Below are 18,251 nucleotides of genomic sequence, written 5' to 3' on the forward strand. Positions count from 1 at the left end.
TACAGAAAAGCAGCCTCACAACACAGGAAACACACAGGCTCCCCAGCGAGAGGACCAGGAGAATTACTTCACACCCAGAGAAATTTTCCCCTCTGATACCTGGGAGCCCTGCAGCCCCTCCCCCTTGGCCTGCAGCGAGGATGCAATGAAATAGTGCCCTTTGCATGTTTAGTACAGGACCTGGCCAATAATAAACTCAGTCTGTGGCCACACTATTAATAGATGGTGTTATTAATAGAAATTTGCCCCTGCCAATCTTCACCTGTCACCTGTCATTCTTTAATATGCACAAGGTTTTAGTTCGTTCGCTCTTCCTTACTCTGGGTGCCCTATTCACTGCCTTCCTGGCTCTTCTGATGGTCCTTTGTGTCCCAGGCAAGTCCTCCCTCTGGAGGTCGTTCTGAGACCAGTGGGTCGGGGGAGCAGCGACTTCCTCCCCTCCAGACCTCCATCCCCTGAAACTGCCTTGATTCCTTAAAGGCAGACACGTACAAAGAAAGGATATTTTGCTCCCCTTTGCATTTTCCCATCAGGTCAACAAACTTCCTTCAGAGGGATGAGCCCTTTTCTTTCACGATCACTTTAAAACACATTTGAACAAAATAATCTTACAAATAGAAAACAAACAAAAAAATTTTATAGACAGAACCTGGAGAGCTTCCTCTATTCTTCTAAGAAGCTCTAGGTGCCATAGGGGATTTGATCAGGGAAGCGGTGTGGTGGGCACACGGAGACGTGGAAGGGCAAGAATCACAGCGGAATCGGAGAGGAGACGTAGGCACCTGGCCAAGGCTGCTGAGGGCCCCAGGGAAGGCAGGGCCGGGCCTTGGAGAGACACTGAACTGGGATGCTGTGGAGGACTTTGCACTTGGCTGGATGCGACAGAGAAAGAGGAGGTCGTAGCTGTGGCGTTTCCAACCCGAGTGACTGCGGAGAGGTTGCTGGTACCGGGCTGAAAGACAAAACCGAAAAGAGGCAGAAGTGTGCGTGGGAAAGTGTGGCTCATGAAATGAACTTGGAATTGTAAAAGAATGAACAGAAACCTCAGTTAAATAGAGTGACCAGAAGGGGAAGCTCTCAAGCCCTGAGCTGACACCAGAGCCCAACAGGAAGAAGAATGAACGATTCCTCCTTTTCCTGGCAAGGATTCAGCCGGTGAGAAGCCATGGACTCTTTGTTTACTGTAGACCTTTCTACCTCCTTTCCCTCCTATAAAGTGTATCCTTCCCTTGCTGTGTGGGGACCTGCCCATGGCTCACCATGGATGCAGACCCCAAACTGCAATTCTCTGTTGATCTTGAGTAAATCCATCTTTGCTGGAGAAACATCTGACCATCTATGTGTTTCAGGTCAGCAGAATGCAAGAAGCTCTGAGGCAACCCCCCAGCAGACACCTTGTTAGCCAGGCCTGAGCCCCTCCGAACCCTGTTTGGAAGAAGAAAAAGCATAAATAACTAAGAAAGAAAACTCTACAAACTAAGACAATAGTCAAAAGAAATTCAGAAATGAACTGAAGTGAGAAGTCAGTGTTGGTATTAAGAAGTTGAGCACCACCTGCTTAGAGGCGAGATTCTGAAGGTGACACAGATGAGCTGAGAGAGGAGGTGAGAGGGCTGAGAAGGAGCTGCCCAAAGACAACTAGGGATCTCAGAACAGGAAGAGCCAACGCTGGGGCTGGACACTTGGTGCGCACGAGAGGGGAAGGGAAGAGGCACAGTCAGGGCATCCTATGGCCAAGCTGTGAGGAAGGAAGTTCTGGTCTTGAATTTCCCAGATAAAGAAACTGTACAGAAAGCTCCCAGTACAGAAATTAACTCACCTTGCCCCAAAGCACAGCATTTGGAAGTTTGGAAGGAACCGAAGGGAGGCAGGAGAGTGGGTGGGCAGGGACCAGTAGAAGGAGGGGCGCGTGGGAGGGCGTCTGATTGTGAAGACGGGCATCCCTTGCTCCAGGCCAAGAAGGAAGAGGAGAGTAACCAAGGAGTACTCGGGAAGATTCCAAGACGTTGCATTTCCAAGGGCAGAAAAGGAAATTGAGGGAGTTGGGGTGAGAGTGAGGACTGTGGAGAAAGGGTGGGAAATGACCCGGCGGCCGAGGGGCTGGCTGTGCTCAGAGGATGGGCTCGCGGGTCCTCGCCCATCACCAGCAGAGCACAGCGCGCATGCTTCTCCCCAGAGAGGGCGAGAGGCGGCTGGGGCGGGTCACCCCTCCGTCGTAGGTCACTGGCAGGGAGGGGCAGGCGTGGGACTGTGATTTGTGATGTGCACTTATCGCTAGCACAACATCGCGTCAAGTCCCAACCCAGGGGCCTGGGAAATGACGCCCACCATTTCTTAAGTACCAGATGCTGTGCATATGACATTTCCAATCTTTCAACAATTCCTTGGGGTAGATATTATCAACCCATCTCCAGCTACGAAAACTGAGGTTTAGAGAATTGGAGAGAAGTTGTCGCTCCAGGCAGGGGCGGCTCCAGGGCCGGCAGGCACATCTGTCCCTCACTAAAGCCCAGGTTCTCTCCGCTCCCTCACAGAGGGAAGGTTTGGGGATCTGGCCAGAGCCTGGGGACAAGGGGAGGAGCCCAGTGGCACCACGGCCTCTGTAGCCTCTGTCTTCAGGCTAACAAACAGGCTGACCTGAGCCGTGATCTGAGCCCGTGGGATTCTGATCTCCCGGCGCCTTCTTTCTCCAGCCGCTGACAGCAGCTCCGTTGGTGACTCACCCTCACCCGCTGCACTGACGCACGTCACCGTCCTGCGAATAATGCAACACAGAGCAGGGTCAGGGCGGCTATCCAGGCTGTCCAATCCCCGGAGCCCCAGGGCCCAGCTGGGAGTTCCCGGTTAGACCAGAAAAGTGGGTCAGCCCTCTCTGCTCTTCCCTCCTCCCGCTGGGACAGCCCGTGTCCCTTTTCCCCATCTGTCTGCCAACGGTGCTTAGGGTGGGTAGAGAGGCCTTGACCCCAGGCCTACAGTACAGATCTGTGTGCCGAGGGAGCAGGGAGGTGCTGGCTGGCAGAGGTTCATCCAGGAGGACGGGGGAGACCCCAAGTCTCTCACTATGTGGGGAAGAAATGTGTTCACCTCTTTTCCAGGAGGTACCAGTAAGCCCCTGCTGTGTAAATGCCAGGGACTCCCAGGGGCTGGGGACACAGAACCAGTGGAGAAAGTCCACTCCAGAGTCCTTGGTGTTTCATTCCCTCTTTTATCCCCACCATAAGGACCAGTATCTGGCACAGGCAGGCTCCATAAATATCTGTCGAATGAAATAATGACAGGCTTGCTCCCAGCCTTGGAAGCTGACAGTCTGCAGGAGAATCAGACATCAAACGAATCAATCACGCAGCTCATTCACTCCAATTGTGATAAGGACAATGGAGTTCAGAATGAACTTGCCATTATTTTGGAAAGTGTTAAAAGATTTTTCCTTGAGTGAAAGTTTCAGTCTTCTCAGTTTCGATATGAGAAAAAAGAAAATCTTAAAAAGTAGCGTAAGTCTTAGGCAGAATTGCAGCTACTGGTAGACAGTTCAGCACACTATAGTCTTATTTAATGGAAGAATAAATGTTTGGCGGTGGTGAAAACAAAACATGGCAAAACAAAACTCTGTGTGTGTGTGAGCATTCAAGCCTCGACGTCCGCACAGAGTGAGGGCCGGGGGCCTTGTCAGCAGCGGTCCCAACAGGGCTTTGGATCAACTGCTTCTCATCTGTAATTTGGTCCCTCCCCTCCCAGTTACGGCCAACTGAACAAACGCTTGGCTAAGATGCTCTCAAATGCCCTCTCTCCCTTGTCCTCGTTCCCTAGTCCCACACCCCTCCGTGATGGTCAGAGGCCACACCATACGGCCCCTGCCAACCCTGGGTGCTGCACCACTATCGACTGAGGCAGTTCCTCCGTACAAGGTGGGCTTAGCTGTCTTCCTCTGCCCCACAAGCTCTCTGGAAAGATTAGGCTCTCTTCCGCCACCCCACTGCCGCAGCATCTTAGCTGAGCTCCTGACCATTGAAAAACTAAACAGCAGATGTGGGGGGCTGATGTGTGTGAGAGGCTAGATGCCCTCAAGTCTCAGCTACTTGGCAGAATCCTAATCTTGATCAAACGATTTAGCCTCCCTGAGCCTCAGTTTACTCATCTGTAAATTGGGACTGATAATGTTGTCTAAGGGGCCTGGTTGTTGAGAGGTAAATCAACATACAAAAGCCTAGGCATGAGGGGAGATGGGGCGAGGCTGGCAGACAGCACCGGCACCCACAGGAGCCTGGCTGCCTCATCTCTGCTGGGCCAGGGGAGAGAATTTAGAGCAATGCCCAGCCCCGCACCCAGAAGAAAGTCAGATACAAGCTGAGAGCTCCTCTTTCCCAAGGTATTTTTTCCATGGGAAGTGTCTACTTGCGTGGCTGCTGTGGGTGTCTTAATCCAGTTGGGCTGCTATGACAAAATCCCACAGACTGGTTTATAAACAACAGAAATGTATTCCTCACTGTTCTGGAGGCTGGGAGTCCAAGATCAAGGTGCCAGCATGTTCAGGCCAGGGCCTCTTCCTGGGTCGTCACTGGTGCCTTCTCCCTGTCTTCACACGGTGGAAGGGGTGAGGCACTAATCCCATCCTGAGGGCTCCCCTCCTGACCTCAGCACCTCCCAAGGCCCTGCCTCCACATACCAGCATCTTTGGGGGTGAAGATTCCAACATAGAAATTAGAAGGGGACACAAACATTCAGACCACAGCAGTGTGACTGGATTTAAACAAATAAGACAACCACCAAAGCTTGGCCCGGGGAGCCAAGCCCAGGTCTGGGGCCTTCCTTAAGGGTGACCTCCCAAGGCCAAGACGGGTGTGTGTGTTGCGCGGGAGTCAGGGCTGGGGGGTGAGGGGGGTGGAATTAGCTCTTTTGTCCAGTTAGAGTTTAGTTACCACTCAGAATCTTTTAAACTCTTGAATGAAAGTTTTCTTCCTGCACAGAATCCTAGAACACTGAGCGCAGGGGACACATCACCAAACAAAACCACACGAGCACTTCTAACAGAGAGCAACCCAGCCGTCCCTTCCCTCGGTGGCAAAATGCCTTACATAAGGGTCACCTGGTACCGTTCACGAGCCAGTAGCATGAGCCTCTGACCTCTGAGGTCATTTTGGCTCCAACTCAAAGCAAATAGAGGCCTGATCTGCAGATACAGCTGAGAAGAGAAAAGAAACAACAAAAGCTGAGATGCTGAGCGCAGCCGCGAGCGCATATCCAGATTGCACTGGCCCTTCTGCGCCTGCGCGGCCCTGGCTCACTCGAGTGGTCCAGGCCAGCCCAGCAGCACGGCCTCCGTGCAGAGGAACGCGCTTGACGAGGCGATGGGCAGAAGGTATCCGTGCGTCCAGCTGCGGCCCCACCTCTTCTTTTCCGTCCTCTTATGTCTCCCACTGGGGATAATCCTCTCTGGGCTTATTCCTTAGCGGAACTCAGAACAGGTGGGACCCGGAATAGGCGTTAAAACCTTCTCCCAGTCAGCTTCCCGGCACTGGCCTCTGTACCTGTGGAAGCTGGTTCTGTAACGGAAGCCCCCGAGCCCAGGAGGGTCTGTCCACACCCAGCGAAGGTTAACAGGCTGCAGCCGCAGACCCAGCCGTCCTGGGTGAATGTGCCGTCGGGGGGCAGGCTGGTGCCCACAGAAGGACAGAAGCCCCCAGACCCCGAGGCGGAGGCCAGCACCCTGACCCAGGTCTCCCCGAACCTCCTGGAGCCTCCATCTGCTTGTGTGTAAAATGGGAGGGGATCCCACAGTACATGTGAGAGGCTCCGGGTCAGAGCGGGCTGGGGCCTGGCCTGCTGCTGAGCCCCCAGATCCTACCGCGCTGCAGAAGGAAGCCATGTGCGCCGCTTCCCCTGCTGCGGGGGCACCTCTGCCACTCCCCCTCGGGCTGCCCGTGGGGCTCCGCTGCAGGCGTCTTGAGGAGGACCACAAGCTGCAGGGACGCCCGATGGGCCACAGCCAGTGCCCCACGGAACAGTGAACAAATGACCCAGCTCGGCCTCGTTCTGGGATCAGCACAAAAGGCGCAAGAGGTGTTGCTGTTTGCTTATTTTTGATAAGAGGATTGATGGAAATTCACACATTTTAACATATCCTTGACACCATGACAAGACGATCAGAAACGACGCATAATTCAGAAATGCAATCTCTCATCAGAGACCTCCTGTAGTACGAAGTGTTCATAGGTTCCAAAAGCGTTTTTTGTGGGGTTTTTTGAATTTAATTTTATTAATTTTTTTATACAGCAGGTTCTTATTAGTCATCAATTTTATACACATCAGTGTATACATGTCAATCCCAATCTCCCAATTCATCCCATCACCACCACCACCACCACCACCCCCCGCCACTTTCCCCCCTTGGTGTCCATATGTTTGATCTCTACATCTGTGTCTCAGTTTCTGCCCTGCAAACCGGTTTATCTGTATCATTTTTCTAGGTTCCACATATATGCGTTAATATACGATATTTGTTTTTCTCTTTCTGACTTACTTCACTCTGTATGATAGTCTCTGGATTCATCCACGTCTCTACAAATGACCCAATTTCCTTCCTTTTTATGGCTGACTAATATTCCTTTGTATATATGTACCACTTCTTCTTTATCCATTCATCTGTCAATGGGCATTTAGGTTGCTTCCATGTCCTGGCTATTGTAGATAGTGCTGCAATGAACATTGGGGTGCATGTGTCTTTTTTGAATTATGGTTTTCTCTGGGTATATGCTCAGTAGTGGGATTGCTGGATCATATCATAGTTCTATTTTTAGTTCTTTAAGTAACCTCCATACTGTTCTCCATAGTGGCTGTATCAATTTACATTCCCACCAACAGTGCAAGAGGATTCCCTTTTCTCCACACCCTCTCCAGCATTTGTTGTTTGTAGATTTTCTGATGATGCCCATTCTAACTGGTGTGAGGTGATACCTCATTGTAGTTTTGATTTGCATTTCTCTAATAATTAGTGATGTTGAGCAGCTTTTCATGTGCTTCTTGGCCATCTGTATGTCTTCTTTGGAGAAATGTCTATTTAGGTCTTCTGCTTATTTTTGGATTGAGTTGTTTGTTTTTTGAATACTGAGCTGCATGAGCTGTTTATATATTTTGGAGATTACTCCTTTGTCCGTTGATTAGTTTGAAAATATTTTCTCCCATTCTGAGGGTTGTCTTTTCATCTTGTTTATAGTTTCCTTTGCTGTGCAAAAGCTTTTAAATTTCATAAGGTCCCATTTGTTTACTTTTGTTTTTCTTTCCATTACTCTAGGAGGTATATCAAAAAAGATCTTGCTGTGATTTGTGTCAAAGAATGTTCTTCCTATGTTTTCCTCTAAGAGTTTTATAGTGTTTGGTCTTACATTTAGGTCTTTAATCCATTTTGAGTTTATTTTTGTGTATGGTGTTAGGGAGTGTTCTAATTTCATTCTTTAACATGTAGCTGTCCAGTTTTCCTAGCACCACTTATTGAAGAGACTATCTTTTCTCCATTGTATATCCTTGCCTCCTTTGTCATAGATTAATTGACCATTGGTGTGTGGGTTCATCTCTGGGCTTTCTATCCTGTTCCTTTGATCTATATTTCTGTTTTTGTGCCAGTACCATATTGTCTTGGTTACTGTAGCTTTGTACTATAGTCTGAAGTCAGGGTGTCTCATTCCTCCAGCTCCGTTTTTTTCCCTCAAGACTGCTTTAGCTCTTCAGGGTCTTTTGTGTCTCCACACAAATTTTAAGATTTTTTGTTCTAGTTCTGTAAAAAATGCCATTGGTAATTTGATAGGGATTGCATTGAATCTGTAGATTGCTTTGAGTAGTATAGTCATTTTCACAATATTGATTCTTCCAATCCAAGAACATGGTATATCTCTCCATCTGTTGGTATCATCTTTAATTTCTTTCATCAGTTTCTTATAGTTTTCTGCATACAGATCTTTTGTCTCCCTAGGTAGGTTTATTCCTAGGTATTTTATTCTTTTTGTTGCAGTGGTAAATGGGAGTGTTTCTTTAGTTTCTCTTTCAGATTTTTCATCATTAGTGTATAGGAATGCAAGAGATTTCTGTGCATTAATTTTGTATCCTGCAACTTTACCAAATTCATTGATTAGCTCTAGTAGTTTTCTCGTGGCATTTTTAGGATTCTCTGTGTATAGTATCATGTCATCTGCAAACAGTGACAGTTTTACTTCTTCTTTTCCAATTTGTATTCCTTTTATTTCTTTTTCTTCTCTGATTGCCATGGCTAGGACTTCCAAAACTATGTTGAATACTAGTGGTGAGAGTGGACATCCTTGTCTTGTTCCTGATCTTAGAGGAAATGCTTTCAGTTTTTCACCATTGAGAATGATGTTTGCTCTGGGTTTGTTGTATATGGCCTTTCTTATGTTGAGGTAGGTTCCCTCTATGCCCACTTTCTGGAGAGTTTTTATCGTAAGTGGGTGTTGAATTTTGTCAAAAGCTTTTTCTGCATCTACTGAGATGATCATATGGTTTTTATTCTTCAATTTGTTAATATGGTATATCACATTGATTGATTTGCATATATTGAAGAATCCTTGCATCCCTGGGTTAAATGCCACTTGATCATGGTGTATGATCCTTTTAATGTGTTGTTGGATTCTGTTTGCCAGTATTTTGTTGAGGACTTTACATCTACATTCATGAGTGATATTGGTCTGTAATTTTCTTCTTTTTGTAGTATCTTTGTCTGGTTTTGGTATCAGGGTGATGGTGGCCTCATAAAATGAGTTTGGGAGTGTTCCTTCCTCTGCAGCTTTTTGGAAGTGTTTGAGAAGGATGGGTGTTAGCTCTTCCCTCTAAATGTTTGATAGAATTCACCTGTGAAGCCATCTGGTCCTGGACTTTTGTTTGTTGGAAGATTTTTAATCACAGTTTCAATTTCATTACTTGTGATTGGTCTGCTCATATTTTCTATTTCTTCCTGGTTCAGTCTTGTAAGGCTATACCTTTCTCAGAATTTGTCTATTTCTTCCAGGTTGTCCATTTTATTTGCATAGAGTTGTTTGTAGTAGTCTCTTATGATGCTTTGTATTTCTGCGGTGTCCCTTGTAACTTCTCCTTTTTCATTTCTAATTTTATTGATTTGAGTCCTCTCCCTCTTTTTCTTGATGAGTCTGGCTAATAGTTTATCAATTTTGTTTATCTTCTCAAAGAACCAGCCTTTAGTTTTATTGATCTTTGCTATTGTTTTCTTTGTTTCTATTTCATTCATTTCTGCTCTGATCTTTATGATTTCTTTCCTTCTACTAACTTTGGGTTTTGTTTGTCCTTCTTTCTCTAGTTCCTTTAGCTGTAAGGTTATATTGTTTATTTGAGATTTTTCTTGTTTCTTGAGGTAGGATTGTATTGTTATAAACTTCCCTCTTAGAACTGCTTTTGCTTCATCCCATAGGTTTTGGGTCATCGTGTTTTCATTGTCATTTGTTTCTATATATTTTTATTTCCTCTTTGATTTCTTCAGCGATCTCTTGGTTATTTATTGATGTATTGTTTAGCCTCCATGTGTTTGTGTTTTTTACATTTTTTTCCCCTGTAATTGACTTCTAATCTCATAGCATTGTGGTTAGAAAAGATGCTTGATATGATTTCAATTTTCTTAAATTTACTGAGGCTTGATTTGTGACCCAAGGTGTGATTATTCTGGAGAATGTTCTGTGCACACTTGAGAAGAAAGTGTAATCTGCTGTTTTTGGATGGAATATCCTACAAATATCAATTAAATCTATCTGGTCTATTGTGTCATTTAAAGCTTGTGTTTCCTTATTAGTTTTCTGTTTGGATGATCTGTCCATTGGTGTAAGTGAGGTGTTAAAGTCCCCCACTATTATTGTGTTTCTGTCGATTTCCTCTTTTATAGCTGTTAGCAATTGCCTTATGTATTGATGTGCTCCTATGTTGGGTGCATATATATTTATAATTGTTATATCTTCTTCTTGGATTGATCTCTTAATCATTATGTAGTGTCCTTCCTTGTCTCCTGTAACATTCTTTATTTTAAAGTCTATTTTATCTGATATGAGTATTGCTACTCCAGGTTTCTTTTGATTTCCATTTGCATGGAATATCTTTTTCCATCCCCTCACTTTCAGTCTGTATGTGTCCCTAGGCCTGAAGTGGGTCTCTTGTAGACAGCATATATATGGGTCTTGTTTTTGTATCCATTCAGCAAGCCTGTGTCTTTTGGGTGGAGCATTTAATCCATTCACGTTTAAGGTAATTATCGATATGTATGTTCCTATTATCATTTTCTTAATTGTTTCAGATTTGTTTTTGTTGGCCCTTTTCTTTTGTGTTTCCCACTTAGAGAAGTTCTTTTAGCATTTGTTCTAGAGCTGGTTTGGTGGTGCTGAATTCTCTTAGCTTTTGCTTATCTGTAAAGCTTTTGATTTCTCCATCGAATCTGAATGAGATCCTTGCTGGGTAGAGTAATCTTGGTTGTAGGTTCTTCCCTTTCATCACTGTAAGTAAGTATGTTATGCCACTCCCTTCTGGCTTGTAGAGTTTCTGCTGAGAAGTCAGCTGTTAACCTTATGGGAGTTCCCTTGTATGTTATTTGTCATTTTTCCCTTGCTGCTTTCAATAATTTTTCTTTGTCTTTAATTTTTGCCAATTTGATTACTATGTGTCTTAGCATGTTTCTCCTTGGGTTTATCCTGTATGGGACTCTCTGCACTTCCTGGACTCGGGTGGCTATTTCCTTTCCCATGTTAGGGAAGTTTTCAACTTTAATCTCTTCAAATATATTCTTGGGTCCTTTCTCTCTTTCTTCTCCTTCTGGGACCCCTATAATGTGAATGTTATTGCGTTTAATGTTGTCCCAGAGGTCTCTTAAGGTATCTTCATTTCTTTTCATTCTTTTTTCTTTATTCTGTTCCACGGCAGTGAATTCCACCATTCTGTCTTCCAGGTCACTTATCCATTCTTCTGCCTCAGTTATTCTGCTATTGATTCCTTATAGTGTATTTTTCATTTCAGTTATTGTATTGTTTATCTGTTTGTTTGTTCTTTAATTTTTCTAGGTCTTTGTTAAGCATTTCTTGCATCTTCTCAATCTTTGCCTCCATTCTTTTTCCGAGGTCCTGGATCATCTTCACTGTCATTATTCTGAATTCTTTTTCTTGAAGGCTGCCTATCTCCACTTCATTTAGTTGTTTTTCTGGGGTTTTATCTTGTTCCTTCATCTGGTACATAGCCCTCTGCCTTTTCATCTTGTCTATCTTTCTGTGAATGTGGTTTTTGTTCCACAGGCTGCAGGACTGTCGTTCTTCTTGCTTCTGTTGTCTGCCCTCTCCAAATTCGTTTTAATTCAAAAAAAAAAAAAGAAAAAAACAACAAATGCAATTGCAAAACCAAGCAATTTAGAGCGTGTTCTCTTGAGGGTTAAATTATGGGGTGTATGCCAGTCTTCACCACTTTTTTCTTACAGTCGTTGATGCTGCTTCTACCATCCATGTAGTACATAATACATGTAGTAAACATAAACATGTAATGAACATGTAATAAACATGGGCCTGGAAAGGCAGGCTCAACATCTTTCTTCCAGCAGAGGAAGCTTCTGTGTGTTCCTGACATACACAACCCTATTAAAAACAAATAAAAACAGGAACAGCTTGCCCCCACCCCACAGCCACCAAATCAAACACCTTATGTCCAGTCACCCTGTCTGACATGGCTGAGTGATGGCCGTCAGCACCTTGTCCTGCTGGACGTGGCGTAACTTGAACAGAGCATCCCAAACTGCCAGGTTCACTGCCCTATAAACATACTGAAACCTGAGGAATGAATGCAAGCCTGATTCTCAGGGTATTTTAGCCCTTTGCTGGTACAGCCTTCATCTGTCCTCCCCTTCATTCAAATGCTCTAGTCACCCTGTTTGCCAAGGATCTTTGAGCTGCAGACACTCTTAGAGCCCGTAAGGAGGTGTAGAAGAAATGAAGGACTGCATTCCTGCCCCCCAAGGTATCTTCCTTCAAAGGAAGAGACAAGCAAAATTCACATAAAAAGGTAACAGGCAGTAACATACATAAAGAAATGCACACTCACCAGGGTGAGTAATATGCCCAGTGGGATATAGGATCGATGAACGTTAGGCCAGGTGACTCAGGGAAAGCTCTGTGAAGTAGTGAATCCATCCCCTCGTAAGCTCATAAAAGGTCAGATTCTGGACATCCCAGTCAACAAGGCCTATTCTCCAGTGTGACTCTTGGGACCAGCAGGCTTCTGGGGATGGAGTGAGTGGAAGGGAGCCTCATGGAAGATCGTGTCCATGTAGACTGTGGCCCCCAGGCAGTCTGTCCACTGAGCACACTGACTGAGGCCTGGCATCCAGCGGCCCGTCCCGAGTCCGCCTTCAGCTGAGAAGTGGGGCAGCTCTGACAGGTGGTCAGGAATGGGCCAACCACAGGTTCAGAACTGCATCTGAAGAGGGGAACTTTGAGACCATGTGAGCAAATATTTCTATGACAACAGAGGCTGGAAGTGATAACACATAAAACAACAAGGCTTAGGATAGTTTTAATTAGAAAAAAATAAATAAATGACACAAAACCAGTATAATATTGGCTTCATTCTTTTGTGATCTTTTAAATCCAGCCTAAAAAGTCAGAAGAAGGCACATAGCCTGCTGCAATAAAAATGACAACGTGGTGGGTATTCATTTATATTAGTTGATGAAAGCTATTATTTTTCCATCAAATCAATAAAATCTGTACACTAACACCCCAGACACGATAGAATCCAAAACCAGTAACACTTCTCCCGATGGTCTGAGATCCTGCCTCAGCCACCAGCCACTCCTCCTTCAGGTCCTATACCTGAAGCAGTGCAGAGCCACTGGTGATGGGACTGTCCCCCTGGTGTTGGGATCCAGGCCGCCAGCTTTCAGAGGAACCACGTGCGCCATGGTCCACAGCACCAGACTGCCTTGCCAAAGCTCTAACCAGCTGGCCCCTCACAGCCTCCCTGCACCACAGCTGTGCTTACCTATGGGTCCCTCTGCTCCCCGCAGGCCCCGAACCCGCCAGCTAAGCCCACAGCACAGCTGGGGCCCAGCCATGTGCCTGGGCCTGCCACACGGGGAGACAGCCTCACCTCCCTTCCTAAAGGAGCATCTTCAGACACTCAGCTGCTCTCCTCCTTCTGGCTGCGTGTTCTGGAACAGGCTGGCCGAGAGGTGATACACTTAACCTCTCTCCCGGGGCTCCAGGAACTTACAAACTGCAAGAAAATAAAACAGTATTTTAATAAGCTGTCCAGCCTACAGGGGTCCTGAAACTTTTCTATCAGGACTCCATGACTAACCCGGTGCAAATGAACGCAGGGCAGAACAATATTTAGCTGGGAAACTGTGGAATGCTGCCCGTGTGTGGTCCTCCCTGTATCAGAGCCATGGGCTAACCGTGATTTCTCAGGTTATGATGCTGGGCTCGGGTTTGGGAGGGAGAGGGTATTTCAGAGATGTTTACCTGATGTGGAACAATTCCTGATGCCTCCCAAGAAAAACCCCAGTACTGCACCCACACCCCAGAAGCTGGGCTGCATGTTTGCAAGAGTCTTTCAGGCACTCACTTTGGAAAAGGCAAACCGAGGTTCTCCCAGATCACACACTATTTTTATTCTTATAACTACGGAGTCGGCAACTTCTTCTGCATCACCCACCAAGATTCTGAACAGTCTCCCTAAAGCCTGAGACGGGAGGCAGACCATTGCCCTGCCACCGGCTCTGGCAATGGTTCCTGAGGATGGACGAGGAAGTAAAATCTTCTCTGAGCTCTTAAGGCAAGGGCCAGCTTGCCAACTGTGAAGCACGTGGCCAGTCTGGCCACAGGATCCTTGGCCCTCCTTTGGACATCTTCCATTTTCGGTGTCCCATCTTCTCACACTCTGAACGCTCACACATATGTGTACCCACATGCTCACACACGCAGGCACACACCCCCTGGATGTGAGTGCACAGCTGAGAAGGGGAAGCAGAGGCTGGGTTGTGATTGCAAAGGCCACCTGCCCAAGTCAGGGGACCTCAGAGTCCCAGCTCCACCACCAGCCAGCACAGTATTATTGGTTAGGGACTTAATCTGAGGCCTAGTTTCTTTTTCTCTAAAATCAAGATAACACCATCTACCCAGGACTTTTTTTTTTTTTGAGGGTTAAATGAAATGATGATGCTAAAGCTCTTTGTAAATTATACTGCCATAAGAGTCATGTAGGAGCCAAGGGAAAAGAGAAAAGAAAAATGTGTAACCGTATGTGCACCTATGGAGATACCCTCAGGTATCTTGAACCAAAGGTAAAAAGCTAATTAAAGCTCTACCATCAAAAACATGACTCCAGCTCCTGCCGGTGTTGCCATAGGCAACTTTGTCCATTACCTGGGGGGAGGGGCTTTTTACCGCAGGCCTGGGGTGCAAGGGCCGACTGGAAACCACTGCTTTACCGCACATTAACACAGGTCATGAGACTGACAACCTCATGTGTTTATTTAAAATTTTGATTTTGCTCATCATGGATGTTTTGCATTCATTTTAAAATATTGCATTAAAATATTATTCTGCTTGAGGACTGAGCTCTCCAGTGCCCCCTTAAATTTTACACGGGAGGTGGGTGCCTCCCCTGCCCCCCCAGCTCTGGCCCCAGGACCCTGGAGATGATGTCCCTCAGCGTCACCAGGCTTGATGTCAGTGGATCTTCCATGCAGCCTCAACCAAGCCACTTCACCTTTCCTCCCACTCGCCCAGTCTATAATATAATAACACTGTTGTGAAAGGCATGATGACTGATGTCAAGGACCTTTCGGTCCGGTTGGGAAGCCAAACTGAGAGATTTCAAGGGCAGACTGAGATGCTGAGTGACACAGGGCAGCACAGCACAAACTGTTGTTATAAATGTTGTAGGAATTCAGAAAAGAGGCGGATGCCCGGGAGCCACGATGCCCCTCCGACAGGCACACCAAGGTGAACCTTCCGTGAAACATACACAGGAAAAGGAGAGGTGTTCTCAACAGAGGAGCACTGAACGGGCCGAGATGGGGCACACCTGTATCCTCTCATCCGACCCAGGTCTAAGTAACCTCCATACACAAGACCTATGGGAGCCAGAGCTCAAAAGAAGAGTCCAAATTCCCCCAGTTGCTCCTAAACCTTCACAGCAGTTGGCAATATTGGGGGGCATTTCAGCCATTTCAAAAACAAACCTTAAAATGGTCTTAATGATTGTTTTTTTCCCCACTATTAAAAAAAAAAGGCAAGATCATCAAACTCAAGAAAAGTTTGAGAAACTGTCACAGCCAAAGGAGCCTGAGGGGACATGAGAACTAAATGCAGTGTGGTGTCCTGGGTGGCCCACTGGGACACGGTGAGGCCACTGGATAGAAACTAAGGAATCTGAACAGAACATAGACTTCACTTAGTAAGTTCATTAGTACTTTACTAATAACAGAGTAAACTGTTGGGGGCATATGGGGATTCTGTACTACTTATGTAACTTTTCTATAAATCTAAAACTGTTCTAAAATAAAAATTTATTAAGACAAACAAGAGTCTTAATGGCACAGTAAGATTAGAATCAGAAAGAGGGATAAAGATAAAAGTGTGCCCTAATGATACCAATACCAAGAAACGGCATAGCTCTTGGGTTCAGTCTGTGTTTATTCTGCCATCTGACTGGGAGATCGTAGTGCCCTGGAAGCAGTCGGAGGTGGGGACACCATGCCTGGTGTCACCACAGGGCCCTCCCTCCTGGCCAACAAGCCCACACGATTTCACAGAAGAAGACAGAGACCAACCATGCAAGTCAGCAGAAACTGGTGCGCACAGCCAGCTGAGGTGTTCAGGGATCGAGGCCAGACCCCTGCAACCGCAGCCCCGAGGGCCCTGGACTGGCTGTCAGGCCCCCGCTCCGTGTCTGAGGACATGGTCCCAGGACTTGGTGTTGGTGACTCAGTCTCCTTGTTTTCAGCCAGCACATGCCTCCCTCCACCTCTGCTTCTCTCCTCAACACTAACAGAAGCTTTCCTTTCTGACTCCCCAGAATGAGATGGGTTGGGACCTGGAACCTGGGACCTGGGACCCTTTGCTGCAGGGCTTGCACCTGGACAAACATCCCCTCGAGCAATGGATGCAAAGAAACTAGAAAGGGCTAAAAATAACTGCGTGCCCGTACAGTTGGGGCACATTGTGGATGACAAGATACAGAAAGGCCACAAGCCCAACAGCCACTTCTGAGGCGCCTGGAGCCAAAGCGGGGTCCTGCTCATGATCCCTGCACAAAGCAGCACCGAGGGGGTGCGCAGGACCCCTAAGCCACCCCTCCAGCCCAACCCACCCATCTGTTCCCATCCTCGCCGCATTTAAGGGGCAAACCCGCTCACCCCCTCTAGGAGCAACCAAGGGCACCTCTACTTGTTCTTGCCCCCTCGTGTTGCAGCATGAGTCCCAGTAAAGCCTCACCTGAATTCCTTGTTGGCCTTTTATCAGTTTTTGTTGATCAAAGAGTCCAAGAACCCAGGTTGGTAACAAGGGCATCCTTCGTCCTGCCTTCAGAAACCACCCAGCGGTAAACTTACCCTGTCTGCCACGGAAGTGGACCCGTGGGCTTGAAGACGTTCAATCTCCTCTCCAAGCCGGCTCTATCTTCAGCCATAGAAATTCTGTTTCCCACACAGAATCGTCACCACTTCGTTTACCTGCTCTGAACACCTTCATTTATCGTCGTCTCCTAAAATTAAGAACTCATGACACAGTTTGGAGTTTAGAAGGAAATTAATGCCAAGACGATTGATTTATTCCTTTCTTACTTTTCCCTTTTGGGGCACTATTGGATAATAATTTCATTAGAAATTTCAAATCAATGATTTTCTATCTTCCCTTCTACATTTATTGCCTGCCATTTTCTGTAAAATAAAGCTTTCCTTTACCAACTGAAGCCACTTGGCCAGCGTGTCGGGTAAGATGAACAACAGTTATACTAAGATAAGATAAGATGTTGATAAGAAGTTGATAAGTCGATTCTTTGCTGCAACGAATAGTGAAAACGAGAAAATGATGGAGGACTTCTCCGTCGCTCTTTTTTGATGATCATTATGACTTCATAGACTTTCCCCATTTTAATATTTTCTTTTTTAAAAAAAAATTTAGAAAAATTTCAGACCTTCCTCATTTTAGAGACAAAGAAATAAAGCCCAGAGAAAATTTCCTTTTCCTGCATTATTCAGCTAATAAGTGATAGAGCTAGGACTTCCAGGCACGTTGTCATACCAAAACCAAGCTCCTAACAATTATACTTTCCTGTTTTTGTGGTTTTTTAAAGTTTCCAAACACTGACTTTGAAAGCATAAATTCTTGCAGCTCACTTGGTTTATCCTAGATTCACACACTGCAGCTAATGTTGCCTTGGTGGATCTCTGCCTGTCCTGGGGCTTCATTTGCTCTTAATCATCCTTGTACTCTTTCCTGTTTTTGAGATCATCCTCACCGATAGAGAAGATAGAAGGAAAACACTCTGCTTTTTGCAAACGTTACAGTTCTTTCCCAAGCACTGACCTACCCCTTTATCATTGATCTGTTTTCTATGAACGAAGCTGTAAATGTCACAAGCACAATCCAGAGAACTGCAAGAACTTTCGGATGAAATACGCTCTTCTTCTCTCCTGTTCTCCGGATCCAAATATTCTCCACTGCCATCAAGCCAGGAGTTGTGTGGATCTTCTGACCCACACAGTTCCTCCTCTCTTCTCCAGTCTATTTAATTTTGTTTAAGTAGCTATGCCTTTCCACATAATATTACACTTGGTTCATAGAATGACAAGTGATATTTGGCCTGCTTTGTCCTGTCTACTTCATCCTGTCTGCAGGACAGAATCCTATTCTATTCTGTGTCTGTTTATGCTGACCACAGGATGGGCTGTCTCCCAGCTCTAGGATAAGGAGAGGTGTGGACCTAATATCTGGAGTATTTTCCTTGTCCGAATAAAAGTCATAAAGAGGAGTCACAAGTAAGAAAATAGCTAACTGACCCATGTATTTGTAGGATAAATAAAATTGTATTGACTGATACAAATCTATCATTTTGAACACTGGTATTCAATAATAGCTAACAATTTTGCCTTCCTTTATCACATGGTAAGGAGCACGCTAAGTCCTTTACTTGCATTATCTCATCCTTACAATGACAACTTAAGATGGATATTTTATCACCTTCATTTTACAGATGAGAAAACCAAG

The 18,251-nt window shown here is 45.8% G+C and overlaps 1 long non-coding RNA gene across 1 annotated transcript; it reads right to left on the bottom strand.

The window, feature by feature from the left end:
* Positions 1-634: 634 nt before the first annotated feature.
* LOC138414297 (uncharacterized) lies at positions 635-2,002 on the bottom strand. Its single transcript, XR_011246745.1, has 3 exons — positions 1,820-2,002; positions 1,260-1,425; positions 635-952 (listed from the first exon to the last, which is right to left on the bottom strand). It is a non-coding gene; the product is annotated as an uncharacterized lncRNA (long non-coding RNA).
* Between the last annotated feature and the right edge of the window lie 16,249 nt (positions 2,003-18,251).

This window comes from Delphinus delphis, chromosome 16 (assembly GCF_949987515.2).
Source record: "Delphinus delphis chromosome 16, mDelDel1.2, whole genome shotgun sequence".
NCBI lineage: Eukaryota > Metazoa > Chordata > Mammalia > Artiodactyla > Delphinidae > Delphinus > Delphinus delphis.